Below are 10,173 nucleotides of genomic sequence, written 5' to 3' on the forward strand. Positions count from 1 at the left end.
CTTCCCAGCGCCCTCTGAACTCTTTCTTTGACTCCACTGTTTCAGTTCAGTTTGCTTTAGCTACAGTGTAAGGATTTTCATGCACAAGTCCCAAGATTTTCTGACTACAGCCTGAGGGTTGGGTGGGAGAAGGGTTTGAAAGAATGGAGCTCCACACACATACTTCAAAGTGGCGCTGGTGTTTCCTGACATTCTAGAATATTCTCTAGGAATCCTCATACTATTTCATTTTTTTAAAGGTTCCCACCACTTTAAACAAGAAAATATATGTGTGCACACCAATTTTCTAAGTAGTGGTGGCTTAAGCCCTGGGGATACAATGTTGAAGAGAGACTCTGCAGTGGGAAAATTGCCAGTGGAGGCAGGAGACAAGCTTGTAAGTCAACAATTGGATTACAAGGTCCAGTAAGCACACAGGTACCTCTTGCAAAGTGCAAAATAAAATCATGAAAGTGCATCAGAAATTGCTTACTGCTGTCAAGGAAGGTGTCAGGGAGATCTGTAGGTCCAATAAATTAACAAGCAAGAGCATGGTAGGTAAAAGAATCAACATGTACAAATGCATAGAAGCACATGAGAAAACGTTCTACAAAGAGAAATTAAGTATTAGATTTTACCGTGTAAGCAGTAACAAACCACTGAAAGTGTTTGAGCGAGAGCAACTGAATCACATTTGTGTCTTAGCCAGGGGAAAATCGAGGTTTAGTGGGACCTGAAGCTTATACAGTTTGTGAGGTAGGACTTTAAAAAAAGAATACAGAGTTGTGAATACAAAATTGGGCTCAAAGGCGGACAGAGTATTTCTAGAAGCTATTACTACACCTGGGTAATAATTATAAATCGAAGAGATACGATGTCTAACCAAACCCAAACTAAATGTAACTCCTAAATCAGCTTTCACTTAGCTGGGTCTCAAAAATGTCAGGCAGCTCCAACACCACCTAATACAAGGGGAAGTGTGACTAGGAGGAAACCAGTGGAAGAGGAAAGCAGTTTTAACCAATTGTGCTTTAAATATAGTTTGCAAACTTTATAAAAATATATGACAACATGACCATATGGCAAGTGATAGGTCCCACAGCTAAAGCTTCTTAGCTTCACAAGGAAGCAGGATGGACTTATTTTGGCCATAATAAAATTGGAAAGACACAAAAAAGATTAACATGGCCCCTGCACAAGGATGCCATGTAATGTTACGAAGTCTTCCATAATAAAAAGGAAAAATGAAGGGAGACAGGAGGGAGGAGGCTGTTGCATTAGTAATGAAAGAAAAAAAAAGATGAGGACTGAATCAAGATAGCTGTCACACAGGTAGAAAAGGATTAGATAAGTGAAATATTTTGGAGGTTGAATAGGCAGGGTTTGGAGACTAATTGAAACTAGTACATGAGGGAGTGAAAGGAGTGTGAGTTCATTTCTGCATTGGGTGTCAGGAGTGGATAATGATGCCATTGACTGAACTAGAATGCACAGAAGGAAAAGCAGGTTTGGTGGAGAAGAAGAAACTAAGTTCAGTTTGGAGCATGTTGTGTTAAAGTGTGCATGAGACATTAATTCACTGACCCAGAAATTCTTGAGCATTTATTACACACCAGGCACCATGCTAGGTGCTGAGGATGTAGTGATAACCCAGATAAGATCCTGGCCTCCATGGAGCTGACATTCTACTTGGGGGTCAGTCAATAACCAAACAAATAGAGTTTCATTCATATATTTATTGAGCACGTGCTATATACCAGTCACTGTCCTAAGCACTGGGGACTCAAAGGCAAACACAAAAAGACAAGGTCCCTGCCCTCCTGTGATTCACATCCCAGCTAGGGAAACAGACAATAAAGTGAGTCAAACATGAGAATTTCAGATTGCAGTGAGTGCTATGAGGGAAATAAAACAAGTTATGAGATAGAGAAGGATTCGGGTAGAAGTTAGTCTGTTTTTAGACAGGGTACTCAAGGAAGGGCACTTGGAGAAGGCAGTGTGTAATCTGAGATCTGAATAATACGAAGTGGCCAGGGACAGGGCAGAAGGAATAAAAAGTGCAAAATTCCTAATGTGGTGGAGGGGGCAGTTCAGGGTACCCTTTCAATAAAACACTTCCTGAGCATTTATGATGGACTGGGCAGTTACAGGTGGTGACTGGGGTGGGGTCTCCAGCCATGAATAAGAGACCCTGTATTTACCCTTACTGAGTAAACAGTCTAATGAGAGAGTCAAAGTTCGATGAACAACACAAAGCCAAAAAAAAGTCAAACCCTAAGTGCTGCCTAGGCAGGTATCAACAACATGTGTGGGGAAAAAAGAGCCACAGTTAATTCAAACTGTTCACTTGGTATGTCAGGAAAGCCTTCACAGGAGCTGGCCTCTGACCCAGGTACAGTAGTCCTCATCCCCCAGAGTTCCTCCCCGGTGTCCTTGGGTGGCAGGGTGGGCATGCTAAAGGCTAATGGGAAAGACAAAGCCAACAGAGAGGTGAATCTGAGGCATATTTTGCGGACAAAGGAACTCTTGGCACTGCCATGGATAGGGGGCAGCTGGCTGCAGCCCTGGAAATGTGTCGTCTGGTTGTGTCCCTCATAGCATCAGTGCATGATAGAAGGAGGCTGCCCTGGAGTCTTTCCTCCCCTACACCACCTCCACTTAGCAGTTATAAACATTTCCTTTTAATTGCAGAAACAATAGTAAATGCATTCCCATTGTAAACATTCAAACAGGCTGAAGATACCCCCTGCCCACCACTCAGTCCCTGTCTACTTCCTTAGGGGGAACCTCAGTGGCCTCTTTTCCAATTCATCTCTCTGCATATGTTATGTACATTTAACTGGTTAGATGAAAAATGATAAGGGCTAAAGTGGACTATAAAGTACAGGAGAAAGAGAGGGAAATGGAAAAAATTACATGAGGAAGAACAGGCTTGCTCCAAAACAGACTGAGAAGTACAAGGACAGTGAAAACAAAAGAAAAATAATGACAAATGCATTATCTGAGGACTTACGATGGGCTGAGCACTGTTCTGGGCTCCTTATATGCATGCATTAACTCACTCAATCCTTAGAGCAACCCTGTAAAGTAGGGACTGGTACTACCCCTATTTTAAGTATAAGGAATACAAGCATATCTTAAAAATATGGTGGGTTCAGTTCCTGAACACTGCAATAAAGTGAATATCATGATAAAGTCGGTCAAATGAACTTTTTGGTTTCCCAGTGCATATAAAAGTTATGTTTACACTATACTAGCCTATTCAGTGTGCAATAACATTATGTCTAAAAAACCAACATAGATACCTCAATTTAAAAATACTTTATTGTTGGGGCACCTGGCTGGCTCAGGCCGTAGAGCACATGACTCTTAATCTTGAGGCCATGAGTTCAAGCTCCATTGCTAAAAAGTGCTAACAATCATCTGACCTTTCAGCGAGTTGTAATCTTTTTGGTGGTGCAGCGTTTTGCCTCAGTGTTGATGGCTGCTGGATGATCAGGATGATAGATGCTGAAGGCTGGGGTGGCTGTGGCAATCTCTTAAAATAAGACAACAATGAAGTTTGCCACATCGATTTACTCTTCCTTTCAGAAATTATTTCTCTATAGCATGTAGAGCCATTTGATAGCATTTTATCCACAGTAGAACTTCTTTCAAAAAATGGAGTCAATCCCTCAAACCCTGCAAATACTTCCTCCACTGAAGTCTTGAACACCTCAAAGTCAAAAGTCACCCATGACTTTTTTTTTTAGGAATAGAGTGCATTTTATTTAAAGCCAACCAAGCACTGATAAAAAAATATCTATCATGGCAGCTGTGATTGCATAGCAGAACTTAACAGTAAGAACTGGGCATTTAATTCATTCTTCCAATCATGTGCTGGGCCTGGCAGAGCCTCAGAGGAAGAATGAAACCCTTGGTGGAGAGGTCTCAGGTGGCAGGCATCCTGCCCTTCTCCAAGCTTGTGAAGGGAAGGGGCCATGCAGGTCTGGTTGTCTGCTCTGCACTGCTCCTGGGCCACAGGGTTGATCAGCAACTCCTTAGTGGCAACGAGTGGAGGGAGAGGGGTGAAGAACTGTCTGGAGCTGTGCAGATGAGTCCCCCCTTTCTCCTTCAATGTGTCTGAAATCCCCCCAGGGGATATGATGACCCTTGCAGGGTCCTAGTTGCAGACACAAGCCTATGAAACAATCACCTTTTCCTTGGCTGAAGGGGGAAATCTAGGTTCTGAGAGGGAAAACTCTCTGCTTGGAATCAACTTCTTAACTCTTGTTAATGTTGATATGTTGACTTCTTTCAATGAATCATGAATGTTCTTAATGGCATCTAGAATGGTGAATCCTTTCTGGAAGGTTTCCCATTTACATTGCCTAGGTTCATCAAAGAAATCACTATGGCAGCTATACTGTTAGGAAAGGTATTTCTTAAGTAATGACGTGAAAATTGAAATTACTCCTTGATTCATGGGCTAGAGAATGGATGTTGCATAGCAAGTATGAAAACAACATTAACCTCATTGTACATACATCTCTATCAGAAATGTTGGGTGACTGGTACATTGTCCTTGGGAAAGGAATCTTTTCTTCTGAGCAGTAGGTTTCCATAGTGGGCTTAAAATATTCAGTAAGCCACATAATCAGACGTGTTGTCATCCAGGCTTTGTTCCATTTATAGAGCGCAGGCAGAGTAATTTAGCAGAATTCTTTTTTTTTTCTTTTTTTTAACTCTGGAGGTGTCTGGGTGGCTCAGTGGGTTGAGCCTCTGCCTTCAGCTCAGGTCATGGTCTCCAGGTCCTGGGATCAAGCCCTGCATCAGGCTTTCTGCTCAGCAGGAAGCCTACCCCCCACCCCCAGCCACCTGCCTCTCTGCCTACTTGTGATCTCTGTCTGTCAAATAAATAAATAAAATCTCAAGCCATGAGAGACTGTGGACTCTGAGAAACAAACTGAGGGGTTTGGAGGGGAAGGGGGAAAGGGGTTGGATGAGCCTGGTAGTGGGTATTATGGAGGGCACATATTGCATGCAGCACTGGGTGTGGTGCAAAAACAATGAATGCTAGAACACTGAAAAAAAATAAAATGGAAAAAAATAAACTCTGTGTCCAATATGGGGCTCAAACTCATGACCCTGAGATCAAGAGTCACGTGCTCTATCGACTGAGCCAGGCTTGAACCCCATTAAGGGCCCTAGGGTTTTCAGAATGGTAGATGAGCATTGGCTTCACCTAAAAGTCGCCAACTGCATTTGCACCTAATGAGAGTCAGCCTGGAGCCAGGGACTGGCTTCTCTTCTCTCGCTATGAAAGTCCTAGATGGCGTCTTCTCCCAATCGAAGGCCGTTTTGTCTACATTGAAAATTTGTTGTTGAACATAGCCACCTTCATGAATTACCTTAGCTAGATCTTCTGGATACCTTGCTGCAGCTTCTACATCAGCATTTGCTGCTTCACTTTACACCTTTGTGTTTAGAGATTACTTCTTTCCTTAAACCTCATGAACCAACCTCAGCTAGCTTCAAACTTTTCTTCTGCAGCCTCCTCACCTCTCTCGGCCTTCACACAATTGAAGAGTTAGGGCCTTGCTCTGGATTAGGCTTTGGCATAAGGGAATGTTGTAGTTGGTCTGATCTTCTATCCAGACCACTAAACTTCCTCCATATCAGCAATAATCCTGTTCCACTTTATTTTTTTTAAAATAAAGATTTTACTTATTTGACAGAGAGAGAACGAGCACAAGCAGGGAGAGCGGCAGGCAGAGGGAGAAGGAGAAGCAGGCTCTCCGCTGAGCAGAGAGCCTGACGTGGGGCTTGATTCCAGGATCCTGAGATCATGACCTGAGCTGAAGGCAGAGGCTTAACTGACTGAACCACCCTGGTGCCCCAAGGCTGTTTCACTTTCTTACCATTTGTGTGTCCACTGGAGTAGCAATTTTAATTTCCTTCAGAAACTTTTCTTTTGCGTTCACAATTTGACTGTTTGATGCAAGAGGCCCAGCTTCTGCCCTATCTTGGCATTCAACATGTCTTCCCCACTAAGCCTAATCATTTTTAGCTCGTGGTTTGAAGACCTGTAACTCTTCACTTCACTTGAACACTTAAGAGGACATTGTAGGGTTATTAACTAACTTAATTTCAATACTGTGTCTCAGGGAATAGGGAGGCCTGAGGAGAATGAGAGAGATGGGGAACGGCTGGAGGGTGGAGCAAACAGAACACACACAATATTTATCAATTAAATTTCCTGCCTTATGTGGCACAGTTCATGGTGCCCCAAAACAATGACAACAGTAACATCAAAGATCGTTAATAAGAGATCACCGTAACAAATATAATAATAATGATGATGATGATGAAAAAGTTTGACGTATTGTAAGGATTACCAAAATGTGACACAGAGATACAAATGACATCAGAAAAAAGGTACAAATAGATTTGCTGATGCAAGGCTGCCACAAACCTTCAACTTGTAAAAAAAAGAAGAAAAAGAAAAAAAAACAAAAAACAAAACCCTACTATATACAAAGCACAATAAAGCAAAGTACAATAAAACAAGGTATGCCTGAATAGAGACTTTATCACTTGCTCGAGGTCATATAGCTAGTCCGTGGCCAAGATGGAGTTCCTGGTGATACAGGTCCTGAGTCTAGGCCCTTCCACACTCCATTACTCCACTAATTGGATTTAAAAACAACTGGTATGGTGAGTGCTGTAAAGGGTGTAAACCTGGCGATTCACAGACCTGTACCCCTGGGGCTAATAATTCATTATATGTTAATAAAAAAATAAAAAATAAAGTAAAAACAACTGGTGTTTCTCAGATCAGGGGAAGGTATTCAACCATTTTCACATAATCTGAATCACAGAAACCAAAAGAGGGTTTACACTCACTTGGGATGAAAACTCGCAGAATGGTCCCTTAGGTGCCAAACTACTAGGTTGAGGACACAAACCCACTCCTCCAGGCTTGCTTTAAGAATGTGCCACCTGTGGGGTTGCTGTCTTGACATTCTTAATAATTTTGTCACTGAGGGGTGCCTGGGTGGCTCACTTGTTAAGCATCTGCCTTTGGCTCAGGTCATGATCCCAGGGTCCTGGGATCGAGCCCCACATCGGGCTCCCTGCTCAATGGGGACCCTTCCCTCTCCCACTCCCCACCCCACTTGTGTTCCCTCTCTCTCTGTCTCTTTCTCTGTCAAATAAAATCCTTAAAAAATAATTTTGTCTTTGAACTTGTGTCTTGTAATTATAGTCCAATGTGACTATGGAGTGTACACGTAAGCGGTAGAGATACACTGGATCACAATGTGCATGGTAGGTTATGTGCATGCTGAGCAGGTGGTCAGTCCACCTGGTGTGCACCAGTGCATCTGGGGGAGCCTGGGGTGCCATGCAGCCCAGAGGGGAGACAGTGGGCCAGTGACAATGGTGCAGCAGCAGTAAAAATAGAAGTGGTGGTGGGGTGGCTAGAGCCCTGAGAGAGGGGATGGCTTCTGCCTAGAGGCAGTGATGGGGCCCAGTGTAAGAGGCAATCTTGCCCTTCTATCCCCATAGCCTGTCCTTGCAGCGTCTGCACAAATATTAACTCTGGCTTGAGCCCTAGGACAGGAACTGCTGGTGCTGGGGTAGAAAACTTTGTCAGTAAATGGTAACAAAATAAAAGTGTATCCATGGACATTGCAGTAAAGTACATCGGGAGTTACAGTTCTTTGAAGAGTTTAGTATCTCTGGTTTTCAAAACTGCTGCGACACTGCAACAAATAACGACAGGAATAAAAATGGAAATTTAAAGATCATCACATTAAACACATTTGATGAAAGCTTCCGGTGCACTGATTATTAATGAGGAAGACAGTTTAAAAGTGTTTTCCTTGTAACTGAAGATACAGTGCTAAAAAACATAAACAGGCATTTTGAGTTATAAATAGTGAAGGCATTTTCCATTTCTTATATGAGCCTGTCTTAGTCTCTTTAAGTTGGTATAGCAAAATTTTATTTCTGGAGGCTAGGAAGTCCAAGAACAAGGGTTTGGCAGATTCAGTGTCGGGTGAGAGCCCACTTTCCGATTCATACCCATGGCCATCTCCTTGCTGTGTGGTGGATGGGGTGAAGGAGCTCTTTGGGGTCTCTCTCATAAGGGCACTAATCCCAGTCATGAGGGCTCTGCCCTCAAGGCCTAATCATTTACTAAAGACACCATCTCCTAATACTATCACATGGGGGATTAGGATTTTGATACATAAAGCTGGGGAGGGGAACACAAGAATTCAGTCTATAGCACACCTCCACAGTTACATGAAATGTCAGAGGAAACACCAAATGCCATTGTATAAATTTATATTTAAAATTCGATTCAGACTTTCACAAAAGTGATTTGTATGAAGAGTTAATTTTTTTTAACTTGTTAACCAGAGATCATCATGTTCAAGGTCATTTTTTTAAAAAATCTCAAACAACTGAAGGGTCTCAAGTCATCCCCAGTAAATCATAAAAGACCTTGAGAGTTCCCAACACAGAAAAGTGTTTGTCATATCACGGTGATCCAATGCCCCCCCCCCCTTGTCCAAGCTTTTATATGACCACCACATAATGAATTATGCCCATGAAGATGTGAGAGAGGTAAGCCCATTTGAGTTAAGGAGAAGCCAGTCAGGCAAATGGGATGGGGCTGGACAAGATTCTCAGAAAGTGGTTGAAGGGTCAGCAAGGGATTTGCATCTTATCAGCAAAAGAAGAAAATCCACAGAAGCTTAAATGGAAGGCTCTAATATCAGTATCTATGGAATCAGAGACTTCCATGTATCTTGGATAGATGTAATTTAGAGGAGAGTCCCATGAAATGGTGAGAAAAAAAGGTGAGCCTGAAACCAAAGGGCAGAGTGCTTCTCTACGTGGGCAATTTCGCCCTCTCCTCTCAGAGAACACCTGGCAATATAAAAATGTTTTTGATTTTCACACCCAGAGTTGGGGGGCAGGGTGACTGGCATCTAATGAACAACCTACAACACCAGTACAACTGCCTACAAGATGGAATGATCTGGTCCACAGTGTGGACAGCGCTGAGCTTGAGAGATGGCGCCTTGGAGCAAACGGCCAGGCACGGGATGGCGTCCCGCTTGGGAACACTTCATGGCGAGTCAAGAGAGATGAAATTCTCTGATGTTGGCTCAAAAACCTCATCACACTCCTCTGCTTAAGATCATCAGCCGATGTCCTATTGTTTTTAGGAAAAAGTCCAAGATGTCTCACAGAGCCCCCAGGGACCTGTGCCAATATTTTCCTTGTCTTGTGCAGCAAGGAGGAGAAGGCCGGAATTTAGGAAAGGAACACTGATCACGTTACCCCCTCTTCCACCTCATGTTAGCCGAAAAGGTCAAAAAGGACAATTAAAAATGATCTGTCACTGGTATACCTGCAGACAACAGGAGGGGGAGGGATGGCGGCAAACGCATCTCATCTGTAGACCCCGTGAGGGTAATCAATAGATTGATTCTCAAAGAGCAACAAGTGTCCGATCTGTTTTCAGATACGTGGGGGTCCCTAAAACAAAGACAAGAGAGGGGGATCATTCAGACACCCTTCCTCCCTCATCCTCCCTTTAGAGTCCAGGCTTTGTTTTCCACACAGAGGCTCCTGGGATTCAGGAAAATGAGGAAGGCGGATGAGGCTCCCCACTTCAGCAATGCTACATGTTCTTCAGGAAAGGTACACATCACTCTTCCCAGCTTTTCTTTGGCTTTGGATTCGCCTTTCTTTGGCACAGTGCGTTCTGAGACAGAACTGAGGGCTGCCTGGTTTCATCTGCGTCCCACACCGCTCCACAGCTGCCTCGCTGTGCTCCTGTCACCCATCCAACTGGACTTCGTTCAGGACCTGGAGCATGCTGCTTCCTCTTCCCACAAGTTCTGCCCTCAGTGTTGGTTCTAGGCTCTGCCTCTACTGCTTCTCTTATGCACACAAATACACACACACACACATCCATACATCCACACACATTCATCCACCCAAAACCACAATTCATACACACACACCCATATATCTACACACACACATCCAGCCACCCAAACCACACATGCCTGCACATCTATACACATTCACACACATCTGCACACATGTCCATACCCACATGCACACAGACACATTTATACACACACATACACATACATACCCATCTACACACACACAGACACACACACCCAT

The 10,173-nt window shown here is 43.5% G+C and overlaps 1 non-coding gene across 1 annotated transcript; it reads left to right on the top strand.

Annotated features, from left to right (window-relative positions):
• Positions 1-1,112: 1,112 nt before the first annotated feature.
• LOC123935687 lies at positions 1,113-1,215 on the top strand. Its single transcript, XR_006816969.1, has one exon. It is a non-coding gene; the product is annotated as a U6 spliceosomal RNA (small nuclear RNA).
• Positions 1,216-10,173: the final 8,958 nt, after the last annotated feature.

The sequence above is a fragment of the Meles meles genome, chromosome X (genome assembly GCF_922984935.1).
Source record: "Meles meles chromosome X, mMelMel3.1 paternal haplotype, whole genome shotgun sequence".
Classification (NCBI taxonomy): Eukaryota; Metazoa; Chordata; class Mammalia; order Carnivora; family Mustelidae; genus Meles; species Meles meles.